The sequence below is a fragment of the Triticum urartu genome, chromosome 3 (genome assembly GCF_003073215.2).
Source record: "Triticum urartu cultivar G1812 chromosome 3, Tu2.1, whole genome shotgun sequence".
In the NCBI taxonomy this organism is placed as follows: Eukaryota; Viridiplantae; Streptophyta; class Magnoliopsida; order Poales; family Poaceae; genus Triticum; species Triticum urartu.
The window spans coordinates 179,203,283-179,222,081 of NC_053024.1; the positions used below are offsets into that span (position 1 = coordinate 179,203,283).

The following is an 18,799-nucleotide window of genomic DNA, read 5'->3' on the forward strand; positions in this document are numbered from 1 at the left end:
TCGAGCGGACCCGCTCCCAGCCTCCCCCGTGCCCCGCAACATCAAAACCCCCCATGGCCGAAATCCGGCCGCCGCACTCATCATCGCCGGTGCCACTCCGGTCGTGCCACCACCACGGTTGGATGTGGACGAGCGTCCGCATCTCGTAGATGTGCTCCGCGCGCCAAACGGCGCTCTGTAGGAGAATCCCGCAGCGCACCGCCGTGTCTGGACTCGCCGGCAGCTAAACGCCGGCGACCGCTAACCCGTTGACCAGCGTGGGTTGACCCCACTACCCGGTTTGACCTCCCCCTCTCTCTCACTGACTTGCGGGCCCCTCCCGACTAAGTACTCTAGTTAGCACTAATTAACTAGTTAGGTTAGTTACTACAGTCACTGACTAGTGGGTCCTACCCAGTTAGTATGGGCTAACTGACTTAGTTAGTTACTACCTCTGTCATGCTGATGCAATTAATCATTTTCTGGTTTAAAAATAAATCAGGAAAATCCAGAAATTGATATAAACTTCTAAAATTCATAGAATTTCAACCGTAGCTCATTATGAAATAATTTATATATGAAAAATTATCAGAAAAATGCAAGGAATCCATTTATGCCATTTCTATGCATGAAAAACCATCTTATACATGCTGTATAAGTGAAAACATAATATGGGCATTTTAAATGCTTCATTTTGAATTTGCATTTGAATCTTTGATTCAAATGGGCTTCAACCAACTTGGTAGCATCTTGCATTAGCCCAAACACTAGCATTTGCACATGTCATGTTCATGCATCATATTGTTGCATTTGTTTGTGTATTGATTGCCGGCACCGTTTCTTCTCGATAGGTTCCACTCCGGAAGGTGTTCCCGAGTACCTGTCAGAGGAGCAGTGCCCCTTCGTTGATCTATCAGGCAAGCAATCCCCCTTGAGCATTTCGATAAAATACCACTCTCTCGCTCCTGCTCCTTATACTGCATTAGGACAACAACAATTCAACTGCTACTTTTCTGCTTCGGTAGTTGAACCCATTGCTCTGCATGACCTGTCATTGCCACAGTAAATAGTTGAAACCCACTAGCATGAGTAGGAGTTGCTTGAGCCTTGATATTCCTACTCATCCATGCTTGTTTTCTTTATGCCAGCTATGCTTAGAGTTGTGTTAGGTCTCATTCATCGGGAATGAATTGGAATGGTGAACATGTCCTATCGATAAAGGCTAAGTGTGTGAACACGTTTTGGTAAAGGTAGCGATGAGAGACCATGTAGGAGTACATGGTGGGTTGTCTCATTAGAACCGTCCCTAAGCACTGAGTTCTGTGCATGTTATCCAAGTCCAGTTACTACCACACATTGGGTTCCGGTTATCTGGCCCCTCCTGGCTTATTAATCTACTTGATCTCTGTCCAGGAGTTGCAACTAGTTTCTGGCGTTTGTAGGTAGTGCTAGCTGTCTACCAGGTGGTGTCCGATGGGACGGGCTTGGGACAGACTAGGCACCATGGCACAGTGTACCAAGTGGCACCCGGATGGTGGGCTTGGGAACCCTGCACACATCGTTTAGGGTCGTACTAGAGACTTTGGCCGGAACTCCTTGCGGATGGAACTCGAATAGGCAATAAACCTGGACGAGTGACTTGTGTGGTTAGTCAGGTCGTGGCTGACACCCTCGCCCGGCTTCCGCTTGAAGGTTGCCGAGGTACATGACATGTACAAGGCGATAAGTGGCGAGAGCGTGTGTGAAGAAGTACACCCCTGCAGGGTTAACATTATCTATTCGAATAGCCGTTTTTCCTCGGATATGGAAACTTGGAGGACTTATGTAGTACATAGAAAACTTGAAGTGGATACACTAAAATACGCAAAATAAGCGTGAGTGCTATGGATGGCCTTCTCGTAGGGAGATGGGAACGGATCCATAGTGGAGTTTTGATATGGTGAATATGTGGACTCGTGTGCGTCTTCTCACCTCAAAGAAGTTTCTGATACTCGTAGTATAGGTCAGCCACTGAGTCAAAGCTGGCTTGCTGTTGTTAAAACTCCACCACCCCCTTTGTTGATAATGTTGCATATGTAGATAGTTCCGATGTAAGACTTGCTGAGTACCTTCGTACTCACGTTTGCTTATTTATGTTTTGCAGTTGGTTACACTAGTGACTTCGACGAGTAGCTTGTATCCCCGCTACGATCTTGTACCCTTGGGAGGGTCTTGTAGATAGTCAGGCTTCTCAGCCCTTTTCTTTTGTAGTTGTCTATACTCAGACATGTAATGCTTCCGTTGTTTGTATGCTCTGAATGATAGGTCATGAGACCCCTGTTTGTATTGAATGCTATGTGGCTCTTCTGGGGCTTTATCTATATGAGTTGTAGAGTTATGTTGTGATGCATGTTGTATCTATACATATCGAGCATATTGTGTGTATGATATTGAAATGCTTGGTATGTGTGGGATCCGACACCTAGTTGTTTATTCTTGGTAGCCTACTTTATGGGAAAATGCCTCCCAGTGCTTCCACTGAGCCTTGGTAGCTTGCTACTACTCCGGAACACATGGATTGACCGGCATGTGTCCTTATTTGCTCATGTGTCTGCCCTTCAGGGAATGTCTCGCGATGACTACCGGAGTCCTGTTAGCATTGCTACAGCCCGGATTCACTCGTATGTTGACCGACATGGGCATTGCTGGGTCATGTATGCATGTTTCCATAACTTAGTACCACCTTGGGTTTATGACTAGTCATGTCGGTCCGGGTTCTCTGTCATATGGATGCTAACAACACCATCATATACGTAAGCCAATAGGCGCAAACGGTCCCGGGCCAGGTAATGTGGCACCTGTGGGGATACCGTGTGTGAGGCCGCAAAGTGATATGATGTGTTACATGCTAGATCGGTGTGACTTAGGATCGGGGTCCCGACATTGCTTCAGATATCCTTAGCCGACATTGGGTTGGGGGCTACTCGGCGACCAGATCTTTGATCATTCAATCCCTTATGTATATTGCTGTTATTCGTTATAAGTAAGGAAGATGCACTTCCAAGATCCAAGTATTACCACAGTTCTTCCTGAAAACGGCATCAACTTGTGATTTCCAACTAGATATGCTACTTGCTAGTTGCCACACTACAAATTAAGTATGATGTCATCCAAATGTGATTCCCATTCTACAAGCAGTGCAAAATGATGTGCTCTTCAATGTTCTCAAGGTAGAGCAGTGCAAAATGTACATCTTTTTACTTTATACACATTAAATAATTTTCCAAAACCATTGCAAGATAAAAAGGTTGGGCAGTCATCAACCTTGCTACATCATATAAAGTAAAAAGATGCTTGACTACTTCAGTGATCAACTGTTAAAGGTCCCTAGATCATGCCTTAACAGTGGGAGATAAATAACAATACATGCTACTTGCAGGTGCAGCTATATCTTATATTCTGATTACCAAGACTATTGTTGCCCAAACTCAAACTGAGGCCTTTCATTGCCCAGAAGAATCTCAACTATCTTTATTTCTTACTGAAACTAGATTTGTTACACAAATTCAAAGTTTCCTTACAGAAATATGGTCCGAAGAAACATGGAGGTTAAAAGGAAATATTGTCTGAATTGAAAGGATAAAGAAAGCACTAGGCGTTAATTGTACATTTTGACACCGCCTAACACTTGCCTCACCTAAGCGCATGCCTAGGCACACTTAAGCGCAGACCTGGCATGATTAAGCGGTAGGCGTTTTGTTGCCGCCTAGCGCCTAGGCACACTTTTTTATATTCACAAATTGATCAATACTACTACCAGCTCTATTGCCACAAAAAAACTAATATGGTATGGGGACATCCATAGCACCGTTGGTTCCAGGAATGATGGTTCTAATCGAAGATTTTGCAACCTGGAGAGAATACCTCACCTCTGAAAAAACCTGCCAAAATCTGATTTCAGGTGAGCCGAAATATAAAGGCTTCCTTGTAACAAAACAGCGAAAACAGGAACAAGCTGCTTAATGTCATATAAAATCTGGAGCATTAATAACCTAGATTGTGACAACATAAGTGCATGCACAATCTAGTAGTAACCATAATTTGCACACCCAACATGAACTAACTTAGAAGATTATCCTCTAAAGTCAATATAGCAAACTACATAGATGTCTCTCTACCAAAGTTAAACACAACAAGCTACTTAGATGTCCTCCAGCTTGCCTACTGCTTTGCGGATGTAGTCAGTAGGAGGGTATTGAAGATAATATAAAGCTTCGATTTTGCATTTCAAGCCCCTGTTCATCATTAAATGTATGTTCTCCCTCAATTGTTCATCACCTATTACATGCTTTTGGGCACACAATCCCTCAAGAATCGATCTGTCGTGCTTGGCCAACGATTGAAGGTGACTCAAATGAAGGGCATCATCACCTATATACGCAATCAACTTGATATCAGGAATGGTAAGACCCACATTGTCAAATGGATCTCCGTTGATCCAAACTTGTAGGTACAAAAGATCGAAATTCCCTCTGGATCTGAATCGTTGAGCGCATACACAGGGACAGACAGACAATCCTTGAGTCTGCACAGGAAAGCCCGTGTCATGACATTTGGTTCCTCATCACCGCCTGTCATGACCACACAATTCAATTCGTGGTGGATTGCGACCGAGAAAAATACCAAAAAACATCATCCCTCTGGACTAGTAGGATGAAATTGACCATTGCACCTTGTTCGACAGTAATATTAGAGATCCCCTCATCTACCCAGGCTCCACTCGGACCGAATGACCTGCAATGGTTCTCTGCGCCATCTTCCATTGTGAATATCAGCGGCCCAACGACCGTCCCCGGACCAAGTTCAAGCATTTTGAGAGATGCCCTTGGGCACTCGAGTAGGCAGCAGATGTCCAGCCGGGCATCATCCACGGTCTTCTTGTCCTACTTGAAGACTTCATCGCCCTAGCGTAGACCGTCGCTAAACAAGCGATGGCCACTCAGGACGGTCTTCTTGACCAAGGATAGCGTGGCCGTGATCAGGGGCGAATCTACTAGGCATGCTTTAACAGGCTTAAGCCTGCCCTCCAACAAGAGTAATTTCTTTTTTAGTACCAAAGATTAGACCCCAGTGCAGCAAAACTGTTGTTTCCCAGCCCATCTCAATGGCATAATTACAGTTGAGCCTACCCTACATTTACTCCATAGATTCGCCACTGGCCGTGAAGATCTTGGCCTTGCGCGAGGTCCTGGGGTCGCCGACCGTGCAAGTTTCGACCTTGCCGCGGCGCAGGCAAAGCTGCCGGAGTGTGGGGTTGTACTCGTGCTGCCCCGGGTCGCGACACGGAATCACTACTAGAAATCCCCATATTTCCGATGGTGAAATCTAATAGCCGATGGGTCATCGGTTATTTCAGTAATAGCCGACGGTAGTTTCAATCGCCGGCGGTTATTGCCAACTCACAAGTATTAGTACTAATAGCCGACGGTATACTAGATTTCCCGATAGTGAAAATCCCATGCTCGAGTATCCAATTTAATGTCCGACGGTTCAGCGTAATGCCCGGCGGTTCTTGCTGCACCCTCGGGGAATACATGTAATGCCCGACGGTGGAATTTAATAGCCGAAGTTGAAAACAAAACTCTCACCTATGAGTTGAAATGGCCGACGGTACTTATGTGACTCTCGGTTATTTGAGAAAATACCCGACGGGGGACAGCAATAACCGATGGTTAACCTTTACTCTCGGTGATATGTTTCAACGGACAACGTCGTTAAACATGTGGAATGACCGATGTTATATTCTAGATAATTCTTGTATAAGAAAATTTCAAAAATTAGGTCCCCGCATCAAAACATGTCTGGAATCAGTTAGGTCACACCCACCGCCCATGCTGCAGTCGCCTCTACCGGCAGACGTCATCGAGCAAAGGTTACACGACGGTGGCGGCGTGGCCATTTCCTCATCATGCTCGCGGTTGGGTGGCGCGGGGGGGCCACTTTAGTGGGTGCCCAGGCGCGATATGCTCGCACTTACGTGGTGAGGTGGCGCCGCAAGGGCTGACGCAAGGAGCTAAGTTGCAGGCATCCGGGGTGGCCCGGCCGGTGCAAACCCGTCGCACATGGGTCACATCATGGTGCGAGGTGGTCCTGCAGCTTGGGTGGGGCTATGTAGGAGGCACGGAGGTGTAGTGGGGAGAGCTAGGAGGCTCGTCGTGGGTACGAGGAAGCCGAGATGATGCATGGTCCCTACCGCATGGTCGGTAGTCGTGGCTGGTACTAGTGCTATGCATGGGGTGCAGATCTGATGCAACGCGCGTGGTTCTAGTCCTGGCTGGCGTGGTGTTTCTTCGTGGCTTGTGGTGCTACGATGGAGTGTCGTGTGGTGGTGCAGGTGCACAAGGGGCTCAGTAGCATGGATCTGCCGCCATGGGGTCATGCGATGGCACAGTGAGGGACTGCTACTCGGGCGAAGCGGGCCATGGGGCGGTCTAGTTCAATGAGGATTTGGGTCCTAGCACCAAGATCTGACGGTTGCGATGGCGGATGTTGCATACATGGTGTCGGCCGGTGCCATGTGCTTAAGTAGTTGTCACTCAGATGTGCTCTTGCGTGCTTCCCAAAAGCTAGAGCAGTGGCCGCAGAGTGCAGATGTGGTGGCGCGGTGGACCATGTGGTACGCTGATGTGTGTAGACCCATGGCTACGGTGCAGCAGTTCTGGTCTCCATAGAGCACGGTCGGCGCGTCTGATGTATGTTTGCGGCTCGGAACCATGTTGGTTCTTGGCCTCGGGGCGGTGCTCCTTTGTTCCTTGACGTCATGGTGCTCGATAGGGCATAGCGGCTCGTGCTGCGTTCGGCGGCTCTGCGTCTAGATGACCGCTGGTGGATCTCGGGCCTCGTGATGGAGGTTGGCCGCCGATGGTCTCCGCGAGGTGCTGATGGCTGCTGCGGATCTCGGGACTTCTTTGTTGGTGGCAGCTTCGATGGTGGTGGTGGTTGGTTGGCTTGCCGGAGCCTATGCGGCATGATGTGCGGCTGAGGTGGTGTGGGAGCTTGGGTGAAGACCCCGTCTCAGCTTTGTGTTGTGCCGAGTGATGGCGACGGCTTTGACCATCATTGACCTTCATGTATGCATAACTATTTTTTCTGCCACACCCCTCCCACGCGGATCGGGCCATCACGACCACTCTAGGCGAAACCCCTGATCTTGTGTGACTATGGCAACACTTTGGTGTCGTATTCCTCCCGGGCGCTTCATCTTAGAAGTTCGACATCAGCAAGAAGGACCGTGTATGACGAGGTTGTGGCTTCCAGGCTTCCGTGGCAACAATGATGGCGGGAGCAATGTCAATGACGCAACAATGTTTGTGGTAGTCGGAACTTCTCCAACGTGCCTGTGGGATTGCCTCGATTTGTTCATCGCCGTGAAGTCGAAGTTACGACGGCGGGTCCACGTGGTGTGCCTGGTTTGTCCTTCGTAGTTCTTTGTCAAGTTTGGAGTTGCATTGTGTGGTTGCCACAATTACATTTTATGACAAACCTGAAAATAATTACTTTCGATTTTTTTCCGACTGAATATGTGTTGCATGTACAATATTTTTTATATAAATTCTTTTATCAGGTACTCCCTCCGTTCTGAATTACTTGTCACAAGTGTGGATGTATCTAGATGTATTTTAGTTCTAGATACATCCATTTCAGCGACGAGGAATTTGGAACGAGGGAGTAGTATCAATAACCATTTCACTTCTAAGAAAAAAAAGGAACCATTTCACCCCCTGCCACTATTTCCCTCTTGCCACTTACCAAATTTTATGGCCCATCTTCTATCGGCCACGTGCCCACGTCCTCCCATCCCTCGCCCCTTTTCCCTCTGAAACCTCCCACGCCGCATCTTCTCTTCTCGCTTCCCCGCTGCCATGCGCCAACCCCGCCGTCACCCATCGATCCGGCTGCGGCGCTGCGCACTTCCACCCTCGTTGCCCTCCCTAGTCTAGCAACATCACCTGCTCCCTTCAACTCCCATCTCGATCTTCATGGCCCTCAGATCTAGCAGCCCTCGGCCATGATGCTGTCGGATCTGGTCGGCTTGGCCTCGTCGCCCCAACCAATAGGTGCTCGACGCTGCTCCTCAGGATTCAGGAACGCAGCGGTCTTCTTCGTCAGCTCTATATCTCTCCATTTCCTACGCCATGTATCAGCCATCTCCCCTTTCTTGAAGCTCCTCCTCATCCAAGTGGCCACCTGATGTTGCCGAGTGGACCACGCTCACTCGTGCCTTCGCCCACCAGTACCAGGTTTGGTCGCCACTTCCTTTGCACAATTCGTCGAGCAGGTCATCTGTTGGCGTATGTGTGCTATTGTAATGGATGGCTTGTTTTCTGGTGGTTGAGGTGCAGGATTTTCTCGTGTCTTTCAAGTTGAATACCGGGGAGATTGAGGAGATGGTGCCATGGCGGGCTACTATGGTGGTGAGGTTCACGTTCTACAGTGAGGCCATGGCCATCGTTGGTTGCATGTCTGTTTAGGTATAGTTTTTTTGTATGATTGCTAACAAACAAAGGCAAGCCTATTAGTTTGGAAAATAAAGTCAAGCCTATGTGTTGAAAGATAGTTTGATTGACTAGTAACTAGTAAGTAGCCATTTGGCGCCAGTGAGGTGAGATAGCTAGCTTGTGTTGATGCATGTACGTTTGATCAAGGCTACCTAGTTGCAGCAGTTGGAACTAGTACTACTCCCTCCATTCCTAAATATTTTTCTTTCTAGAGATTTCAACAAGTGACTACACAAGAAGCAAAATGAGTGAATCTACACTCTAAAATATGTCTATATACATACGTATGTGGTAGTCCATTTGAAATCTCTAAAAGACAAATATTTAGGAACGGAGGGAGTAGTACGTAACAGAAGAGACACTGTGTCAACATGTGCAATCAGGATTGGGATGTATATTTCATACTATTGTATAACTTAACTAGTTCTCCCTGCGAGACAACTAATTTACATTGAAGAGGTCCTCCATTCATGTAGTACATACATTCCTTGTTCTTTTTTCCTTCAGTTTTGGTCTGTAGATGTACTTGTAAGTTTTTTCATCTCGATTTTGCTTTTCTTTTCAGTATTTTGTACTCTCTCTGTCTCAAAATAAATGTCTCAACTTTGTACTAACATTAGTACAAAGTTATACTAACCTTGAGACAATTATTTTAGGACGGAGGGATTATTTCTGTAATATTTAGCTCCTGTTCCTAAAGCTGTGCATCCACTGGCATGTTAACATCATGTCTTGTGTGTTCTTTCCCAATGATGTAGAGCAGGGTAGAGCAGGGGTTCTTACTTATTGTTCTTATACACGCTATGTTATCATGCAGGTGGCAGTTAGGACTATCTGAAGAGCAATAATGCAATGCTTTTGAGCTTAGGTACATGAAGTCGTATTTGAAAGTGGACGAGCTGATGTTTGTCAACATGAAACTGAAAAGGTTGGTCCATCATCTCTTAGCCATACATCCCATCTAGTTATGCGCCAATTTAGTTCTAGACAACATGCGCATGGAGAAACATATATGCGAAAATACATGTATCTTCATCACTACCATTGAGTTCTGAACTTCTGATAAGAAAACTGCCCTGTCAATCGACTTCCTTGTTTTGTGACCTTCCTTTTTTTATTTGAGATCTTGTGTCTGAGGCACACTTACCACTTGGCCAGCGTACAATGCCTTTGAAGACCTTGCTATACAGATAACTTGCTTTGGGACCTTCTTTTTTTTAGCTGATTTCTTAGCTTACCACATTGCCTAGGTGGTACTACTGTACTATATATATATAATGTATGCACCTGCTTGTGCCCTATTTTCCTAGTTGTGGCTCATAACTGAGATATCTATCTATGGACTAGCTGTTTTCTTTACACTAAATCTATCTTAATTACGGTGCAAGGGGTAAAATTTTGTTGAACTCATATAGGAATTTTTTTCCTATATCACATGGCCATCTTGGTCTAACTATAGCACATGGGGGTTCTGGAGATATGATGAATACAGTTAATTAGAAAATTGTCATGTGCTTGGAATTATATGAATGTTACAAGTAATTCGAAAAGCATGATGTGTTTTGAACTGTTGCAAACTTATTATAAAATTGAAATCACTGTGGTTTATTGGTATATTATTTCTGTAGTATACAGAGCAACGTGTAGTCCTCAATCTTTATTATTTTGAGTATGTGTTCCTGCTGATTCATGTTACCCTGAAAATTGCATGTGAAGGATCAAAAGGTAAATGTGTAGTCATACTGCTAGATAGCAGCTAACTAGTCAGTTAGAAGATCTAAAGTTTGTCACTGTATGCTCAATTAAATTTCAACTACATTACATCATTTTCATCTCCCTTACAACTAGTCTAGTGAAACAATACTGGAGGAATCGTGATCTATGGCAAGGGTGATGATGTCTGTGGCGATGATTGTCATGATCTACATGGCGATGAGCGTTATGATCCATGAAGGGTGATGAGTCTAATGATCTTTCTTCAGGACATGCAACAAAGTGAACTTCTGAAGTTTTGGTCAATTTTAGCTTAGGCATAATGCTTGGACCATTATATATTAGTTACTATTTTGTTTTGCATTTCAAACTTCCTAGATAGATCATGATGAACAGTGTAATTTGGATGCACGTCATTAGGCTTATGGTATTTTGGAAGTTGCACTAAATATAATATATGTTACTTGGTCATGTATCGTTGTGCAATTATGAGATATACTCCCTCTTCGTCCCAAAATATAAGATGTTTTTTGACACTATCATAGTGTAAAAAACATCTTACATTTCGGGACGGAGGGAGTATATTTGAAGTGGAAAGCAATCCTTGAGGGGTGACTAATGGCCTACCATACAACAAACATCTCAAGTACGGAGACTTCACTATCGGTGAATCTCTATATTGATGGTCTTTGTTGGACTCTCAACCATAGGAATCCCCGAAGGGGTGTATACACAGTCGGCTATCGTAATGGCTTTTTCGGTTTCATTCTCCTCTCGGTTATAACAATACGTGAAGGATATCGTTCTCCTCTTGGTTATAACATACCCCGGAGGGTCAAATATACCGTCATCTATTGCGAAAGCCGATGGGAACTAATAACAGTCAGAAAAATAGATATCCGACGGGGAACCGTTGGCTATATGCATCGTCAAGTTTATGTGAGCCGGCTGGCAACCAAAACATGACCGACGGCTCACCGTCAGCTAATTACCCTCGGAGAAGGTATTACCCAGCAGTACCGTCGGCTATGAGTGTAATGGCCGACGAAGCACAGCCGACGGGAGATTGCCGACGGTGTACCGTCAGTTATAGGGAAATCCGACGGTGAACTGAAATATCCGATGGTAATTTGACCCTCGGTTATAATGAAAAATCTAGTAGTGAATCTGGTAGGACAGCCCTTCGTAGCGGACGATGCTGGCTTTGCTGTGCCCCACCAAGTGGTGGATCTTGGAGAGCACCATGGCGGCGTCGAGGTCCCTGGCGATGATGTACTTCTCGTCCAGCGCCTTGAGGGTCTGGTCGTCCACCGCAGCAAGATCAGCGGCGACGCCGCGTTTGGAGAAGAAGGAGTGCAGGTCGCTCCCCTTCGCAGCGGTTCCCACGGCTGTTTCCTCCGCTGCAGCCATGGCTGCGAGAAATCGAACCCAACAGAATTCTTAAGTGTTCCAAATTCCAATGTGGGGAAGTTGGAACAATGTAGAGGCAAGTTTAGATGGAGCAGGATGCCTACCTCGCCTCTGCCGGAAAACTCGCCTCACCACCGAAGCCCGAAGAGGTGAAGGGGCTGGCTAGGAGTCCACGAGACGCCGCTGCCGAACCCCCGCCTCGCCTCGCTGCGCCGTCGAAGAGGTTTCTAGGGTTGTTCTCTCTTCTGGAACTTTTCTTTTGCGCATGTCTCTCTTCTGGAACTTCCTATTTATTTATCGCCTCTAGTAAAGGAAAGTCTTTTTTAGAGGAATCTAGTGAAGGAAAGTATGCATCTTTTTCTTTTGAAACAAGGAAAGTTTTTTTCCGAGAATCTGAAACAAAGAATTTTTAAGGAAAATCTTGCTTTATTAATCAAAGGACGGATATATCGTCTGCCAGCAGAATCATAATGAAATCCGGGCATCAATCCAACGAGATGAATTATTAGCACGTACCATCTAACCAGCTCATGAGCTACATAATTTGACTCTTTAATACAAAGATAAAGAATTTAGCTTAAGGATTTTTTAGAACTTGAAACAAAGGAAAGTAAGCATCTGTTTTTTATAGGGTTACAAATTTGGACGCATCTAATGGGTGGCCGGCTGCCCACTAGTGCGATCGAGCGACCGGCCTAAAAAGGTAAGGCCATGCCTCCCCCACCCCAACGGTATAGAAAAGGAAGGACAGGCGGCCACCAAACCGAATCGATCGAGCGGCCAATCTCGAACAGAAAAGTCCACTCCCACGTGGCCAGCTGTACCTACCCAGCGTCCCAGCCCCTCCCACGCCCACTCGCCCCCACACTCGCACGCTGCCTTCTTCTCCACGGAAGAAGGGGATCCTAGGCCCTTCTTCCTCCTTCTATACAGCCGCCATGACAACCCCAAAGTAGAAGAAACTGCTTCAAAAAAGAGATCTAAGAGCAGGGTGATCAAAATCATACTAGGCAACAACATCAGGCAAGTAATTCCCCTCTGCCCCTCTTTAGTTCCCCCTCTTGTACTGCATATGTAAACCCCCTTCTCCATGGATCTAGCACAAATCCTTGGAGAAGCTGCTTCAAGAAAGGTGTGGATCTGGCACATCACCCCATTGTCAACATCACACCCCCCTCCCCCCCCTCCCATGAGTGTCATGTCTGCAAACTTAAAACCAACCATGGACACAAGCCTACTATTTTCTGGTTCATGCAACTAAACACAAGTCATTAGGTTTAGTTGCACAAGCACTACATCCTGGTTCATTTCCTGGTTTAACATGCAACTAAACACAAGTCATTAGGTTTAGTTGAACAGCTTTCTAGTTGCACAATAAACATGGTTTGAGATCAACTTTAACAAAACTGAACATGTTTTTGTAACATGCATGCCAGCCAAGTTTCCCCCTAGATGTGTTCAACAAGTCGACTAAGACATATTTTCTGGCCAACTAAAACATGAGTCTAGCCAACTCATGCGTTCTACCAAAACTAAATATGCATTCTACCAAGTTATAGTTATTGTTTGCAAATGAACACATTGACTGTCAAAAGAATATGTGCAACTAAAATGCATATATGTGCAACTGAACATACATCCCAGACAACTGAACCTGTATTCTGGCAACTCAACATGCATGCTAGGCAAACTAAAATATGCATTGTACCCCACATGAACTAGATGTTTTGTGAGTGAACACTTTAAAAAACCTGAAGTATATGTGCAATAAAAATAAATAACAATGACTATTTGATTGGGATATCAAGCATAGGGGATGAGTTGCAGATATCAAGCATCATAGCCAGAATGAAACTTGTATACTAGCTAAACTCAACATGCATTGTAGACAAAACTAAACATGCATTCTACTGACTTGAACTTGTTGTTTGCAAATGAACACAGTAAAAACTGTAGAATCTGTGCAACCAAAAATCCATAAATGTGCAAAGGAAAAACATGTATCCTAGCCAGCTGAAACATGTATCCTGACCAAACTGAACATGCATATTGGCCAGCTGAAAAACATGTATCCTGGCCAACTGAACATGTATCTTGGCCAACTGAAACATGCATCCTCGCCAAAACCAAAAATCTATAGTATGGCAGCAAAACACAAAGAACTTTTGTGAAAACCACACAATGATGCATACCAACTTCTCCAGCAATTTGTGCAACAGAAAAATAAAGTAGGCTAATGAAACCACAAACCATAGTAAAATAGTCACGCATATATTCTTGTCCCACACATATTGGAAAGCTATAGTGTAGAAATATGTTCAATATACTAGAATTAAAAACATAAACTGCGATGAAACATATATCTATAATCTGTCATCCAAATCTTCTTTCTTCTTTCACCTGGATTTTCCATCTCAATTGTAGCATCAAATTATGTGCAGAAAAATCTAAATCAGCTCCTTGCCAACAGAAAACCTGCAGAACATTGTAGCAAACAGAGGAAAAAGTCAGAAAAATACTGAAGTAAAAAAGTCATGTTCTTTATCTATGCCACCTATTTACTATAAACTGTGCAACTAACATAACCATTCTATGCACTCAAAAACATGCATACCTATTATAAAAAAGATTCTGCTATAGACATGTAGCTTTTGCAATTAAGATTGTCATAATGGTATGCAAGTGCTTATGATTGTGTTGTAGCACATAAAAACAAAAAAGTTTTTAGGTTGTTTGAACACTCTTACATGATTAAACTGATGACATCACTTCCATATTTTTTATGTGCAGGGGGTGTGTGGTAGTAGCAAAAAAAGGAAAATGATTGATCTCCTTGAGTTGCCTCCCGATCTCAATGAGATTCCTCATGATATGGATCAGCAGCAACCCGGCGTACCACTAGGAGCTAGTGCTGATTATGGGAGAGAAAATGAGCACTCTGTTTACTACACACAGACAAGTCGTGGGCCTAACCCTATGGGCCATGACAATGTGGCAGGGCAGTCATCAACCTGTGTTGCCCCTGTAGTGGTGTCTTTGCAGTCAGAGAGCCATACTCTTGATGACACGGGCACCGCGGAAAATGTTCCTGGTCCAACCAGGACTAAGCTAGGAGCAGGTGCTGTTGACGGTGATGTGCAAGGAGAAGAAGGAGAGGATGAGGCTGGTTCTCAACCCATGGAACCCTATGTTGGCATGTGGTTTGACAGCCTTCAAATTGCTAAGGATCACTACAATAGCTATGCCCTATGGATGGGTTTCTCTGTCAAGATGAACACCTATAGGCGGACAACTCTCACCAATGTATTGGTAAAACAACAATTTTGTTGCAACAAGTACAAGAAGACCAAAGCTAATGATGGAGGAGTTGAGGCTCCTCCTATCCTGGACCCCATACCAGATCCAAAACCTGTTGATAGTGATGAGGAAATGGAAGATGAACCTCCAATCTTTGCTGAAGAGGAGGCTGGTCCTAGTAAGAAAAATAAGAATTGGAAATGCGAGACAATAAAGTAGACTCAATGCAAGGCAACAATGTTGGTGAAGTTGCTAGATGGGCGATGGGAGGTGACACACTTTGTTCGTGACCACAATCATCCGCTGGTGAACAAACCTTTGTTTTCCAAATACTTGAGATCACACCAAGGCATCTCTCCTAATAAAAAGGTGTTTTTGTGCATCTTGTATAACTGCAACTTGACTACAGGTGTGTTTCTATATACCTTACGTAATTAAGTTTCCCTCTAGGCAGTCCAGTGTGCAACTGTTATGGTACTAGTGTGCAACTAAAATGTCTTAAGTGTGCAACTAGTGTCCAACTTCCCATGCTGTCTCTATATCACTTCAGTGCTTGTTGTGCAACTAGATTACCTTCATTGTGCAACTACACAATGTCCTGTGTGCAAAATGCAAGTGTTTTTAAAGGCACAGCTACTTGTCCATTTCTTGCAACTATCCTCTGTGCCACCACATGTCATATCATTGTGTAGTTGGATGTGTGCATTTGTGCGACTAAAAAAAGATATATTGTTTCTTTTTGTATTATGCAGGACGTATGATGCATATAATGGTAGAGCTTTATGGATCTGAGATGATGGTGCCGTTCGGACCAAAGGCGATAACAAATCTATGTACAAGTTTCCATAGAGATGACACAAAGGAGGGTGACATGATTGAGACAATTGCGCACTTCAACGATATACAGAAAACCGATCCAGACTTCTTCTATAAGGTAAAATATGATGAAGAGGACAAAGTTGTCAACATATTTTGGGTGTATGGCTTAGCTTGAAAAGCTTATGCGGAGGCGTACCACGATTACATATCATTTGACACCACCTACATGACCAACATGTACAATATGTTGTTCGCGGCCTTCATCGGAATAAACCGACATGGCCAATCTTTCATGCTGGGTTGCGTGTTTGTGAGGCAGGAGTTGGCATCGAGCTTTGATTGGGTTTTCCGAGCATTCCTAGTGGCTATGGATGGCAAACCTCCTGATAACTTCATACCCAATTAGGATGGTGTGATGAAGCAGTCAATAGATAACATCTTTCCCACCACCGTGCATCGCTGTTGTCGATGGCACATCATGAAAAAGGCTCAGGAAAAAGTTGGTTGGCTTTTGTGCCGAAATCCAAGGCTCTCTGATGATTTCAACTACTGTGTTGACTTCAGCTTCACTCCAGACGATGATGAAGTACGAGGCTATGACACACCCACACACACACACTTTGAGAAGTTGTACGAATACAGGTCAACTTGGGTGCCGTGCTACTTCAAACACAGGTTCTTCCCCTTCCTACAGTCTACACAGTGTAGTGAGGGGTTCAACACCGTCCTAAAAAGATATGTGAACCCACACAACTCAATGCTGAACTTCGTCAAGCAATATGAAAAAAAATTAGAACCACATCCTTGCCAAGGAAGGCTACTATGCTTACAGGACATAACACCTTGAGAATGAGCTATGGTCCAACTTCCCAATAGAGAGGCAAGCTTACGAAACCTACACTAGGGACCTTTACCGCAAGTTCCGAGAAGAGTTTGAGCTGATTAGACGTTACAATGCGTTCCAAGTTGGTGCTGATATTTTTGAGCTCAGACCAAACCAGGAATTTGTTTTCAAATATGGTTCTTGAAACTACTTGGTGCAGGAAGGGTTGGGGCGGGTTACTATTTGTGTGAGTGCTGCAAAATGAACAAGGACGACATGCTTTGTTGCCACATCCTCAAGGTGTTCACCCATCTTGGAGTTGATGTCATATCGGAAAGGTACATGCTACGGTGGACACCTACTATTGTTCCTAGTGCGCCAGGGACCGGGTATGAGCAACCGGATGAAATGCCTCCTCAATCAAAGAAGCAGATAAGGGAAAGAAACATCATATATGATTTTCGGAAACTACCCAAGTTTGCGAGTGGCTCTGATGCAGCACAGGCCATTGTATACAAGCATATGCGCGGAGCACGTACTGAGATTGGCCACCTAAACAAGTCCAAGAAAAATAAAAAACCGGTCGCTGCTATGGGGCCATCAGGTGATGGCAACCCTCGAGGACCTCCTCCACCTTGTGGCCCTACACGGCATGCTCCGCCACCGCCTCCCCCACCTGGCCCAACAAGCAGTGTCTCGCGTGCTCCTTCAATGGCCCTATAGGAAGTACTCAAGGGGCTCATCATCCAACTAATTACCTGCCCCAACTCCACATCTAACTAGGTGTGTAACTTCAGTTGCAAACATCATGGTGCCTAGTTGCACAGAACAGCCTACCTAGTTGCGCATGCACACAAACTCATTCGGCCTACGTGCACCACCCCAAAACCCTGTTGAGCGCGCTATGTTAGTTTGAGCATGAAGATAAAGAACTAACTTGGTTTTCCCATTCTATCTATAGGTGATTACCATCCAAGTTCCATGACGGGCCGTACTACTACAAGTTTTCTTTTCAACTTAACTTGCACACAACAACCGGTTAGTTGCACATCATGAGTTGTGTGGTTGCAGAGAACATCAATCTTGGTTGCGCAAAAAAATACTAAACTTTTTATATGATTATTCCATAGGTGATCGAACACAACCTAGTGATGGTCCAGCGCCCACGCACACTGGTCCTACTGCCCTGTCGGAGGTTGCATCGCCTGCACAAGCCTCTGATGATTTTGTGCCCAGGGATCCTCCAAGGTCTACTACAAAGGGTAGGGCGAAGAGTCGACGGTACAAATCGGCGCTAGAGCTACACCCAAAGAAGAAAAACAAATGGAGCCACTGCCAGTCTACAGAGCACACTATCGTTGTGTGTCCACTCAGGCCGCTATGATTCTCTTGCATCGTTTGTATGGAAAAAGGGGGAAAGGAAAAGAATGATGGTTTTTTATCAATGTTGGGACCAACTGGACACATTCAACATCTATGCTTTCTCTTCTCTAAGTTGTTTTCCTTGAATTAGTTCATGCACTGTGTAAATGGTTGCTATTTGTGCCTTTGTTGGCAAATGGTTTAATATTTTGTTGTTGAACAGTTGTATGCCCAGTGCTCCTAATGTGTCAACAAAAGTGATGACATTGAGTTGCAATGGAATTACTACTAGTGTGCAACTACAAAATCTATCAAAAAATTGTGCAAACCAGCAAGGCATTAAAAAAGGGTAGAGCATAAAAAGAGTACTGACCTAGTCCTTGTCATATCTCAGCAACTTCCTCCATGGGGCGGAGTTGTGCACGCTGGTGACCCAATCATATGCCATCTTCTTCCTAATGTTAAGTACTTCCTTGGGCTCATAGTTGGGCGGTTGGCTACCGTTCCACTCAGTGGCGTTAAGCACTGCAAACAGCCCACACTCATTGCTGTGGTGGGGAAAGGAAAATTTGTCATAGAAATTTAAAACCAATAAGATTATGTACTCTGTGGCACTGTGCAACTAATTATGTGCCACTATGCAACTACTGATGTTCCACTGTGCAACTGGCTAGATAATCCATGAGAAAAACATAAAAATGAACAGAGATTGCAAACTAGTTGTGTGTCTTATAAAACTATAGATTGTACATCTATAAAACAAATAATCATTTAAACCAGAGAAAAAGCAGTACATTGATATGTCTCCAACGTATCTATAATTTTTGATTGCTCCATGCTATATTATCTACTGTTTTGG

The 18,799-nt window shown here is 44.7% G+C and overlaps 1 long non-coding RNA gene and 1 pseudogene across 1 annotated transcript; one reads left to right on the top strand and one right to left on the bottom strand.

Annotated features, from left to right (window-relative positions):
* Positions 1-3,979: 3,979 nt before the first annotated feature.
* Positions 3,980-11,759, bottom strand: LOC125543498 (annotated as a pseudogene).
* On the top strand, positions 7,789-10,700 carry LOC125543499. The gene is made up of 3 exons (XR_007298537.1): positions 7,789-8,258; positions 8,361-8,489; positions 9,334-10,700. It is a non-coding gene; the product is annotated as an uncharacterized LOC125543499 (long non-coding RNA).
* Positions 11,760-18,799: the final 7,040 nt, after the last annotated feature.